General features: G+C 53.2%; 1 pseudogene; it reads right to left on the bottom strand.

Annotated features, from left to right (window-relative positions):
• LOC143642076 (putative RNA-binding protein 19) overlaps positions 1-12,396 on the bottom strand; it is a 32,896-nt pseudogene that overhangs the window by 18,190 nt on the left and 2,310 nt on the right.

Genomic DNA, 12,396 nt, shown 5'->3' with positions numbered 1-12,396 from the left:
GACTTAGCCCAGCAAACCCAGACCTGCGGGCATCTACCTGAACAGAACAGGGGAACCTACTAGAACAGTGGAGGAGAGAATTCTGAGACTATACACCAGGCTGCCAGAGGCAAGGATGACACAGATCCGCGTCTTGACCAGTTAGCCACATCCACAGAACTGAGGACGCCAAAGAGGAGAAGGGACAAGGCTGCCTTGGGACCTCCCCAACCATGTGGCCAGCTTTCCCTTGCACATCTGCCCAGCTCCCAGGCCTTACCTGTCTTGTTCCTGTGTGCATTTCTCACTAATCAAATGGCCACTGGTTTCAGGGGCGCCAGGAATTAAAGAACATTTTTCTGCAAAGACAAGTTTTGTCTCTTATCAGTCCCCCAAGAAACCATGCAACCAGATAAAGAGATAAGGAGCAAAGTGTTGGATTAGAAAAGATAACGAAGTGTTCATGGTTTTTCTCCTTCTTTTAAGTCACACTCATCTCTCCCACACCATAAAGTAAAAAAAAAAAAAAAAAAAAAGGGAAAAAAATTGAAGAAGAAATGAATAATGTAATTATAAAATAGTAACATTAGCAGCACCATTTTAAGGCATTACATCTGGTCTTTTGTTCCTAAGGAGTTTTTTTTTTTTTTTGGCTTTCCTCACTTCTCTTTAAAGCAGGGATATTTGTCTACGTTAATCACAGTGACAACCCTAAATTTCCTTCTTACCTACTCCCTTCTCTGAACATGTGTGAGATTTAAACACATTTTTAAATATATGTGAACATTCAGGGTGTGAAATTATAACAAATACTAAAAAGTACAAATCAGGAAACCAAACTGGTTCCTAATTCCGAGGCCAGCTCACTCTTCCTGGCTCCTTCTGCAAATCAAAAGCTGCAGATCCATTTCCCATCTGGGCCCTGGGGGAAGCCCTTGAGGCCCCGCCCTGAAGTAGCTTGTCCTACAAGGTGACAGAAGGACAGAAGGACACATCTGGGCGCTCCAGGTCAGTGGAAGAAGCCCAGCCAAGTTCTGAGCTTTCACATTACTGCATCCAAGTTTGTAATTACTAGATTCTTTCCAAACCTTCCCCTGCCCAGAGGAAAGCCAGCATGGTGGGTCACACACAGCTAGGTTCCTCTGGGGATGAAGCCATGTCCTGCTCCACACCTGGCCTTTTCCACTGGCCATGGCACCTTGGGGGTCTTCCCTGTCATCATGTTCCTTTCTGTGATACGTCATCTTACACCATTTTCACGTGTTCCCATGAGTTAACCTAGGTTTAACCTGGCACTGGTGACATTTTGGGCTAGTGATTCTTTGTTGTAGGGGCTGTCCTGTGTGTGGCAGGGCTCAGGCAGCACACCTGGACTCTGCCCACTAGAGGCCAGCAGCCCCCTACAGATGTCACCATCAAGAGCACCTCTGACCACGGCCACATGTTGTGCAGGGGCAGACCACTCCTCTCTGAGAACCACGGACACATCACTTCCCCAGAAATGGAGCTTCAGGGTTGATTTGGTTTTTGTTCTTATCAATGACTGCAAATCAACACGTTGAGTTATAAATAATAACAGGAAGGCTGCAAGAACGTTCCCGCATTCAGACTCTGGTGTGCCGGGATTCACCTGGGGGCAAAGCCCTGGCCAGGCACCAGCTCCGCAAAGGCCTGGATGTCCGTAATGTTGCCGGGCAGCTCCACGTGGCCCTCTAAAAGACAAGAAAATGTTTATTGCCAAACATGAACGATGCGTACCATTTTGGCAAGTGAAAAATGTGAACTCCAGTTTTGATTTTGCTTTTTGATAATCATGACAGAATCCAAACATGTGCACTGGCCACCCCAGTTCTTGTTCTTTGAAAACCTTTTGTTCTTTGTTTTATTTTTCTGTTGGGTCATAAATCCTTCATAAAAATCTCTGTAAGTTACAGAAACTAGACTCTCTGTTAGGCTATGAATCACTGTGACTTCACGACAGCTGCTGGCTTCCAGAGCTCTGGGCTGGTGGGCAGGTAATCAACCCATTTTTTTTTTTCTTTTTTCCCACAAAACTTTACAAATTGCTTAGAAAGAAACTTTTTCAGTTCAAATCCTTGATGTATCTGAAACTGATTTTATCAGGAGGAGTAGGGCAGGGGTTCATCTTTTCTTCAAAAACAGTTAACTAGCTGGGCACAGTGGGCAGGCCAGTAATCCCAGTGGCTCTGGAGGATGAAGTAGGAGGATCACAAGTTCAAAGCCAGCCTCAGTGACTTAGTGAGACCCTGTCTCAAAACATAAAAAGGGATGAGGATGTGGCTCATTAGTTACATGCCTTGAGGTTCAATACTGGTACCCCCCCCCCAAAAAAAAACTGACCCTTAATCACAAGGAATTTCTTCAGTATTTCTAACAGCATAAATTATAAGTAGCTCCCAAGTCCACTTTATGAGATCAGGAAAGTATATCAAGGCGTCTCCTGAGGAAGGAAGACTACACAATAAGGCAGTGGTGGGCAGCAAGTGCGGTCCTGCTGCAGGGACACTGCAAACCAAAATGGGAATGAGAAACCAGACCAGTGTCAGTGCACCGGAAAAAGCATCTAAGAAGGCATGTCCCAAAGTATCAGTGGTTGCCACTGGGTGCGACACAGGAGTGCTGAGCAGGGTTGCCCACTGTGCCAAGGACAGTTGGCACCTCCAGCTCTAGTCCTTAGACCTTTAGTAATTGTATTACACCCTGGCACCCCATCTGGCTACACTCCAGCTTTCAGCTCAGTGTGGACGGTAACCCACATGGTCGTCCCAGTTGTAGGTGACTTTCACACTCTAGTCACGTAGCTGTGTCCTTTAGAATTTCCTCTGGTGAGCTTCTCTGACTGTCAAGGAGGGAAATAAAGCAAGGTCCTCTGCTGGCGCAGACCTAGACAGGCTAGCTGCAGTGCGTGCTCTGTCTGGCCTGTGGCCTGTTTCTGGAAATAGTGTTGAGCCAGACTGCAGCAATATCTACACCCTAACCTGTGTCTGAGACGGCTGCCCCTACGGCAGCAGGGTGAGGCCTCCCAACAGAGACCACACTGACCACTTGGCCTTCCCCAGGCCCCAAGCCCTTTTGTTTAGTTGTAGACAGCCATCTTGTTTCCTTCCCTGAAGTCATCTGTCAGCCCTCTGGGCCTCATATTCCTTCTTGCTCTGGACCCTAAGATACTAATGGCCTCAGGCAACAGAACCTCCCCTCCCACCCACCCCCGCCCCCCCCCACCCCCCCACCCCCACCCCCACCCCCCGCCGTCTGTGCCCGCAGGTGATCTTCCTGTCATCAGAGCACCTACCTCTGTGACACTGGTTCACAGTGTGGGCCGTGGTGGGTTCCTTCTGGTTTGCTGGTTTCTCTGTCTGAACAAAGAGAAACGACCACAGTGGATTCCCTGGGGCAGTGGTGGCAGGGGACAGACTGGGACATGGCAGCTCTAGGAGTGGAGGCTATGGGGTAGCATGAGAGTGCCGCATCTGTGCCTGCCACGGGCTCAGGGTACAGGCACAGGTGGAGGTGGCGGCTGTGGGGTCTCCATTTGCCTCTGAGGGCGGTAGCCAGGGCTCAGGGCACCATGGCCAGGCAAGCAGTGCCCCAGGCCATCAAAGGCCAGGGGAGATGGGAGGAGCCCCAGGGCAGAGACCTGGCTACCACTGATGTCTGCTTGCCTGGTGACACACAGGTGCTGCGAGGAGGTCCCTTCCAGATGAGAGTCAGAGAGGCCTGTGGAGCTGCAGCACCCTCGGGCCCAGCAGTCACACAGGGTCAGAGCTGAGAGCTGAACACTTCGCCCTCTGACCTCCCTGGACAGGGACAGGGACAGGGTGGGCATTAGAAAGGAGTGCGGAGAAGAGCAAGGGGAAGAGGAGGCAGCAGACGGAGCCCCTTCCTCTTGTTGGAGCTTCCAAGGAAGGAACTGGGACTCATGCCCTGTGTCCGGAGGACAGGGCTCCAGGTGGGAGTCGCGTCCACCTTTACAATCTCAACTTCATAGCCTGACAGGTCCTGGGGCCTGACCTGTCACTTTCCTTCTCTGGGCCTCAGTTTTCTTACCTATAAAATGGAGGCAGGAGAATGCCTGCCTAGTGACTGTGATGGCATCCAGTGACAGCAGGCTTGTCCATAAACGAGGAGCCCACCCACACCTGCCTGCCTTGTGACTGAACACCAAGTAACCCAGCCGTCACCACCTCACTCGTGCCCAGAGTCCCGGCAGGCCACCCCTCCCGGTAGCAGGCAATGAGCCCAGAGGATCAGGGAGTGCATGGCGGGTTGCTGGGCTTTCCTCCGTGTCACACCCCCAGCCGTGGGGCCACACCCCCAGACAGGCACACAACCCCCCCCACACACACCCACCCCCCCACCCCCGCTGTCCCTCCTGTAGGCATGTACCTAGGCTCCAGGCTCCTGCGGCCTCCCCCTCCCAGGCAGGGTCCCTGGGCTCCCTTGCTCTGGCTGGTCGGGGCAGCAGGGGGCTCCTCTTCCTTGCTGCCTCTGTCACAGCTTCGTCCTCGCTTTCCTCCTCCTCTGAGGAAGAGGACTTGGCTGCCACCACCTTGGATTCAGGTACTCCATGTCCAACAGCCCCCGCTGGGCAGCCGCCTGCCTTAGCTTCCAGGCCTTGCTCTGCTGAGACGGCAGGGGGCGGGGAGGAGGTCACCCTCCTGAGCAGCCAGAGACTCCAGCAGCACAGGGCTGGAAACCTGGGGGGTGGCCTGAGGCCACACTCACCACAACCAGGGCACTGGTGCCCACTGCCCCAATAAACCCTCTGATGGGCACTGTGAGAGGGTGAAGCTCCCGCGCCACACACACAGCTCCATGGATCCCTGCCGCCTGCCAGGCTCTCCCCTGGATGGCCCCTCCCAGTCATCAGTTACCTTCCCAATTGTGTCATGTAACTAAGAGGTTTCACATGCCACAGAAAGCACTTACACAGCACAACCGTTTCTACAGTGAACCCTTTACGGCACCCACCCATCATCTCACAGGGCCACCCACATAACCCCGGTGGGAGCCACGCTCGATCATCTACTTAGGCAGCAAACACCCCAAACATTAGGACCTCACCCCAGCCCAGCTCCAGTGCTGGGCCCCTGGCTTCCTCACCTGTTATCTGCTACCCTGCGGGAAGCACACAGGTGTGAACGGCTTACAGGGGACACCTGGTGATATGCTAGCTCTTGAGGGGTGCTATAGAGACAGCTGGGGGGGAGGAGTGTGCCTGCTCAGCTGTCTGTCACAACTGTCCTTCTAGCCTCACACCCCCACCTGTGAGTTCTGGAAGCTGAGGATGGAGCCCCAACCCCTCTGCTCCAGGCCTGTGTGAGTTCCTTGGGCCCCACTCTCCCTGCTCCAGTGACCAGAGCCAGTCTGCCCTGCAGCCATGCGCTCCTCTATCCTGAGCCCCTGTGATGCTGTGCCCTGGTCTGCGAACCCCTCTGCCCCCAGCTATGTGTCCCACCACGTCCCACAAATCCTCCAGATGGCAGCTTAGCGCAGAAACCCTGCCAGGTGCACAGGTGACGCTACGTTCACATCCTCTGCCCTCAGCCAGCCTGACCAACCCCCAACCAGAGCTGCCACCCCATACTGCAGCTGGTCACTGGCCATCAGCTGCCCCAGCACGCTAAGCCTGAGAGGACAAAGGCTCACCCACCCGCAAGGCCTTCCCTGGCAGCTCCCTCCCAAGCTCTCCTGCTTCCTCTCCTTAGCGGCTGTGACGCCATGACGTGTCCCTGGGTGCTCATCTGTTTACTGCTCTCCTCTCACCACAATGACAGCTGACAGCGCCATGGGGAAGGATTCCTGTCTACAGCTCAGCGCTATATCCCCAGAGCCCAGCATGCAGCATGCACTCAGTGAACACTCCCGACTGACAAGCACCTGACCAGGACTAGTCATGGCAGACCTGTCTGCAGGTGACCTCATCCCCCCACTAGAAAGCTCCCGAGCCATGTGTGGACAGCCCCAGGCCTGATGTCTGAGGGAGGGGCAGCCAGTGCCTGCCAGCAGGTGTTGGTGGGCCACAGGGCTGCAGCTGAGGGACACAGGTGCACAGACACAATGCCCAAGCCTCACCTCCCGGCTCCTCCTCAGCGGCCTCCTCCTCACACTCCTGACCAGAATCAGAGTAAAAGTTCAGGTAGTCGCTGCTCGGCTTGCTCTTCCCTTCTGGGGACTCAGTGTCCAGGGCATCATTTGCCCAAGTGGCCACCTGTGTCCGCTTCTGGTGAACTGACAGGAACTCCTGGAACTTGGTGTCTTCCTTCAGCTGGGGGGCACTGGAGGCAAGCAGCAGGGACACAGGAGAAAAAGCAGAGCGGACTCAGTGGGGCTCAGCCCTCCAAACTCCCAGTAGGGCGAGCATCCTCCCCATCTCTGGTGGACCCCGAGTCCACAGGGACACAGCAGGACTCGAGGTGTGGGCTCTGCTTTCTGAACCAGCCTGCACCCCTCCAACCGGCTGCCCCTGCCCTCCCGGTTAACAGGACAGACTCACCTGCTCCGTTTTAACGTGGGGCCTTTTTCTTCTTGTCATCCTAAAAACAGAGGCAGAGGATGAGGCCACACGGGAGGGGGAGGGCAGATGGAACTGCAGACACCTCCAGAGCCACCGCCTGCCCACACAGGCCTGGTGCTGGCGTGGTCACCTGCATACCTTCTTAATTTCTGGGGGGACGGAGCCTTGTGAGGGCTACTCGGGCTGCCTTGGTCTCTGGGCATGTTTGCTCCAGGCTCAGGGCTTTCTTGGATCCCTGAAGGACTTGCACAATTCCAACTGCATGAGAAAGGGCGATTGTCACACCTGCTGTGATAGCCACAGTCCTGAGGGTCCTGCCCTTCAGCACCTGGGAACCTGGGCTTTACAGACAGGCAGCTGCCACTAGAAGAGCAGAAGCAGGGGACTACCAACCTGCCTTGGCTTTGTGCTCCGTGATGTCACTACACTAGCTACCGTCTACTGGCGAGTTCCACGCAGTACCCGAGTGCTCTGTGAGGATTGTGGACATGCTGAGGCTCCTGATAGCGGGCAGTAAAGCCACAGCTCTCCCCAATTCAAAAACAGAAAACTGGAGCACAGAGATGTGAAGCAACTTGCCCCAGGTGACCCAGGCCCTCAGGGACAGAGACTGGGGACTCAGGACCATCCATGCCAAATGGTGGCTTTGAGGACAGAATGAGATGATGTAGGCCAGTGATCAGCAAGGGCGAGTGCAGGGAACGCCTGAAAGACCAAGGTTCTTGTCAGAGATTAAAATGCACACACACAGATAGCAGTGACAAAGATGAAGCACTTTACTGCAAGCTGGTGCTAGCTTATATAGAAAGTGAGAGTCAGTTATCTTAAACCAGGAAGCTCCCGGGGCCAATCATAGTAAAGGTCAGGTCATCACCTAAGGTGCACGCACGTCTGCCCTGCATAAAATTCATGGGGGGCACGAGCTGTCCAGGATCACGGAAGACGGGAGGGCCAATTAGAAGGTTTTCAAAACAACTTGTTATCCGCCCACTGGCAATTTGCCCTCCGCCATGCTCCATTAGGGGCTCCTTATCTGAAAGGCCAGGGAGTTCTAGCCGCCCACTGGTAATTTACCCTCCGCCATGTCTGAAAGACCCGGGGAGTTCTCAGGGAGACTCCCAACAACGCCCCTGCTCCTGGGATCACTGGTGACCAATAGGCAAGCTCCGCTGGTCTGGGAGAACCTCCCAGGTAACAGGAGACGGGTGGCCCTGGGGCCAGGAATGTGCTGAGGATGAAGCCTGAGCCAGACCTCTCCAGACCAAAGCCTCCAAGGCACTCTCAGAGGTGACCCTGGTGAGGGCCGGTCCTGCTGGGAGCCCGGAGTGACAACTCCCAGACAGGTAAGGATGCCCTGGTCACCCACAACCCTCCCCAAAGAAAGAGCCTGCCATTTGGTCACATCCTGGCTGTGTGGACTTCCACAGCAGTCCCTTAAGTCTATGATGAAGGTCAAAAGGCTGTGACTCCAACTCCTGCAACCAAAGATGAATCACCAGCGCCTGATGACCCCACAGGCCACCACGCCCACACCACACAGAGCAAGAGGTGAGGCCGTGCGGTGCCTTGGGCTCTATGCTGCTCCATCTTGGCTTTTCCCTTCTCAGCAAAAGGCTGGGGACGTTTTATCATGTCAGTGAACACCTGTGGGTGACCCTTGTGGGACCTCCTCCTCCAGGAAACTTTCCTGACCCCTCCCTGGCCAGGGTGGGTCCTGCTCAGTTGTCCCAGGGTCCCTGACCCAGTGACCATCCTGAACTCAGCACCTGCGTCTGCCAGTGCTCCTGAAGACAGGGACCGGTGGCTCCTGAGCGCCTGCTGTCAAGCAGTGAAGGACGCACACCTGTGGCTCAAGTGCCCTCCTGGCCAGCAGCACAGGTGCCGCTGAGGCTCCAAAAGGCCTATTCTTCCGCGTGACTCCCCCACTGAGCCAGGGCCCAGGGCAGGCCCAGCAGCAGTCTGACTGCTCCCCTGAGAGTCTTACACACAGAAGAGCGGGAACCGCTGAGGAAGGCCAAAGGCTAAAGGGCCTGAAAAGGACAGTCTTGGGACCCAAGTGTCACTGACAGGTGGAGCAGCGGGTGACACTCTGGACAGGCAGGCAGGGGCCCACTCACTGTGATCCAGGACGTGTCGATAAAGCTCTTGTTGAAGTGGTTCAGTGCAGCCTGGGCCTCCTCCTTGAACTTGAAGCCTATGAAGCCAAACTTGCAGAACTTGCCTTCTTTAGTAAACTTGAGGCTGTAGTCGGTCAGCATGCTGATGGCGGTGAAGAGGTGCCTGAACCCCTCCTCCTTCATCTGGAACAGAAGGTGGGAGGAGCAAAGGGACAAATGGCTAGAAACCCAGGGCTCCAGGACTCTAAGGGCGACCAGAGATGAGGAGGTGGCAGTGTGCTGTGCCAGTCAGGCCAGGTCCCTAAAAGAATGAACAAGGCTCATCGTAGGAGAAAATGCCCGTTTATTGAGGAAAAGCTCTGCATATTTATAGAGCCAGGGAAGGTTTGACCGATATGACAGTTTAACAGTTGAAGGGTTTGACAGTTGGCATGGGGTGCTTTCTGATTGGTGGGTAAAGATCATGTGAGCCAGCAGGGCTAGTCTGATTGGTGGATAAGGATTGTGTAAACCACAGGGCTAGTCTGATTGGTGGATAAGGATCATGTAAGCCACAGGGCTAGTCTGATTGGTGGTAAGGATCATGTGAGCCAGCAGGGCTCACCATTGGACGGCTCTTCTCAGGGGATGGGGAAGTTCTTTGGAGCCCAAGCGACTCCCAACATTCCGCCCCCCTTTGTTATTAAATGAGAGTGGGCGTTGACTCATTCTGGTTGTTTCCTGCTGAGATGGGGTGCTGTGGGAGAATCAGAGAGGAGGAAAGTAAGGACCCCCCCCCAGGGTGGGCAGAGAGGACTGGTCTAACTTCAGGAACCAGATCAAGGAAGGTTCCTTGCCACCACAGATCCATGATGATGTCAGTCCATTAGGCATAGGTCTGGACTGGAGGTACCATCAGTAGCCAGGAATTGGTAATTCCTGAGGAGAAGATGGTTAAAAGCTTGATTAGAAATTTCTTACCCACCTGAGTCTGAATGAACTTTATGATAGAGGGAAGGAACAGGCACAGGGAGTTTTTATAGCCCAAATCTAATGGGGTCTCTGGGTCTGCAAGCTGCCTTGTTGGCACAAGGGGGATTAAGTGTTCAGCCTTGAACGGGGGCTTGGGCATTTGGGCTTGAAGCAAACAGGTGATAAAGAACCAGATAGAGGGCTTGAGAAGCCAGGTCATCCTGCAGGTAACTTTGTTTGGCATGCCCTGCAGACCAGCCTGTCCTGCACCTAACACTCTCAATTCCATTCTTCATTTAGCTCCCTCCCCTCTCTATTAAGGCCGTTCTTCAAACTCTCTCCTACCTGGGTGTCTCTGAAACCAGCTTGCTTCTCTCTTTACCTTTCTCGAAATATCCCAGCTTTCCAAACCAGCTTGCTTCTCACTTATCACTGTTCCCAGCTTTCCCCAGTCACACCAAGAAAGCACGGGCTTTGTAATAAAGAAGGCACCTTCTCCCAAGCTCTGAACGAAGGTGGCCAAGGGAGGACGGTGGCCCATTGTTACCAGATTTCCCTTTGACAGCAGTCAGATCTCTCCAGATTGTATGTGAAACACCTCAACTTTAAATACTGATACTTGAAATTCTTACAGAACTGGGAGGGTAAACAAAACACACATGTTCCTCCTTAGGCCCAGAAGGCAACTGGTAAAGTGCTCTCTTATGATAAAGGTAGTTCACACTTACTCAGGGGTCACCATGCTCCGGACACCTAAGTGGTTTCTCAGAAGGACAACAAACAATGGTCCCACTACTGGTCAGATCCAAGCAAGTGTGTGTGTGGGGTTCTGTGGTAAGGAGGAGAAGGGGGTCTGGCTGGAGGGGGCCCTTAGGGTCACTTGCTTTGAATCTCCAAACATAGGGAGAAGAGAGGACCCAAGAGGGGCCAGAAATGAGGGGGAGCATTAGGTATTGGGCTAAGAACGGAGACACAGGAGAAGCAGGCTTGAAGGGATCTATGGGGAGGGATGACAAGAGTACTTAATAACAGGTGATGATCCTTGGCTCTTCTGAAGAAGGTGTAGGAGCACCGGGCTTAAGTCTGGAAATGTGAATCCATGGGGAAAGTTGGTTATTAGACAGCTTGAGTTGGCCGCCAAGGGAGTGCACATAATCACCTGAGCAGGGCCCTTCCATTCTGGTTTTAAAGGGGGCTTTTCCCCTGGTGGACAATAGTAAACAATAGTAAAAAAGGGTTAAGGAGGTAGGGTTTTGAGAGACACTAGGGTCGGGAAGGAGCCAGTCTTGATAGCGCCAGAGTTCAGAGCACAGATGGAAGAGGAGGGGCAGGGCATAGGTTTCGGAGGGTAGGGGTTCTGTAGGCAATCCAGGAGGAATGAGGGGACGGCCATATGTGACTTCGAAAGGTGAGGTTAGAAGGCTTCTTTGGTAAGGCCCTAATAACAATAAAGCCAAGGGGAGCACCTTTACCCAGTTCAGGCTTAATTCCATGGTGAGCTTGGTGAGGGTCTCTTTAAGGGACTCATTGGTCCTTTCAAACTTTCCAGAAGCCTGAGGGCGGTAAGGGCAATGGAAATGCCAAGGGAGTGATAGCTCATGAGCCAGTCCCTGAGTTATCTGCGAGGTGAATTTTGGGCCATTGTCTGATTGGATAGATGTGGGCATCCCGAAACGGGGGGTTATGTGAGTAAGCAACAGATCAACTACCATAGAGGCCCGCTTGTTAGAAGTGGGAAAGGCTTCAACTCATCCCAAAAAAGTATATGACCATGGGCCTTATGAGAAGGGAAATGTTTAGGTTTTAATGGAGTATTGGTATTAGTTTTCTGGCAGATCTGACTAGTGGAAGTGATCTGTTGTAGGAGGGTCTTATCACGTGGGGAAAGGGTGAAAAAGGAATGAAAGAAAGTAGTGAGACTCTGTGGACTATAATGGAATAGAGTGAAGAAACTGGAAGAGTTGTTGGGGATCTTTGGGCTGATCCCCGGTGGTAACGAAGAGTAGCGGAGAGGAGGTAAAGCTCTGTAGGGCAGCTGATAGAGCCACTTGATTGGCCTTGGAATTCCCACAGTAGTAAGGGAGGAGTCAGTTTGGTGGGCCTTGCAATGGATCATTCCCAGTTGGGAAGGCAGCTTGGAGGCTCCTAGTAGGCCAGAAATAAGTGTGGAATTAATGACTGCTGTCCCTCTGGTGGTCAATAGCCCCCTTTCTTCCAAATGGCTGCATGGGAGATCTGTATATAGGGAGAGGGTTTTCCCTCTGCTAGCTCGCATGCCCTGTGGCAGCTATGAGTTCAGCTTGTTGGTTGGTGGTATTGGGTGGGAGAGGTTTTGCCTCTGTGATGGATGAGAGGAAAACGACAGCATACCCCGCCACTTTAACCCCTTCATGTGAGGGAGAAGATGGGAGGAGGGAGGCAGGGTTTAATGGAGAGCAGGACTGAAAAGAGATGGAAGGATTTTCAAGGAGAGACAAGGAGGGATAGAACCCTGGAAGGAGGAAGTGACTGTCATCTTTGGTCTTTGGTGTAGGTATAGATACAATAAGCTGTTTTCTGTCTACTGTAATGGCCTTTTCCCTTGAGTGATATGTGACCTCTTTATATGCTATTTGGGTCTTTTGTGGAGAGGCCCGATATCCCTTTAAGGCCAAGAAAGTAGGAGAACTGTGTCATCTGTTGAGCGCCCTTTGGAAGGGCTAGAAGAATCTTGAACGCTCACAGTAATTACAGAGATCCCTTAGAATGGAGGGATCCAGGGACCCAAAAAGGGGCCGTCTACTTTGGTTGTCTAAGGGATGAGTGGGCCAG

The sequence above is a fragment of the Callospermophilus lateralis genome, chromosome 1, assembly GCF_048772815.1.
Source record: "Callospermophilus lateralis isolate mCalLat2 chromosome 1, mCalLat2.hap1, whole genome shotgun sequence".
NCBI classification, from domain to species: domain Eukaryota; kingdom Metazoa; phylum Chordata; class Mammalia; order Rodentia; family Sciuridae; genus Callospermophilus; species Callospermophilus lateralis.
The sequence above is the reverse complement of the archived record's forward strand: the minus strand, read 5'-3'. Positions and strand labels throughout refer to the sequence as shown.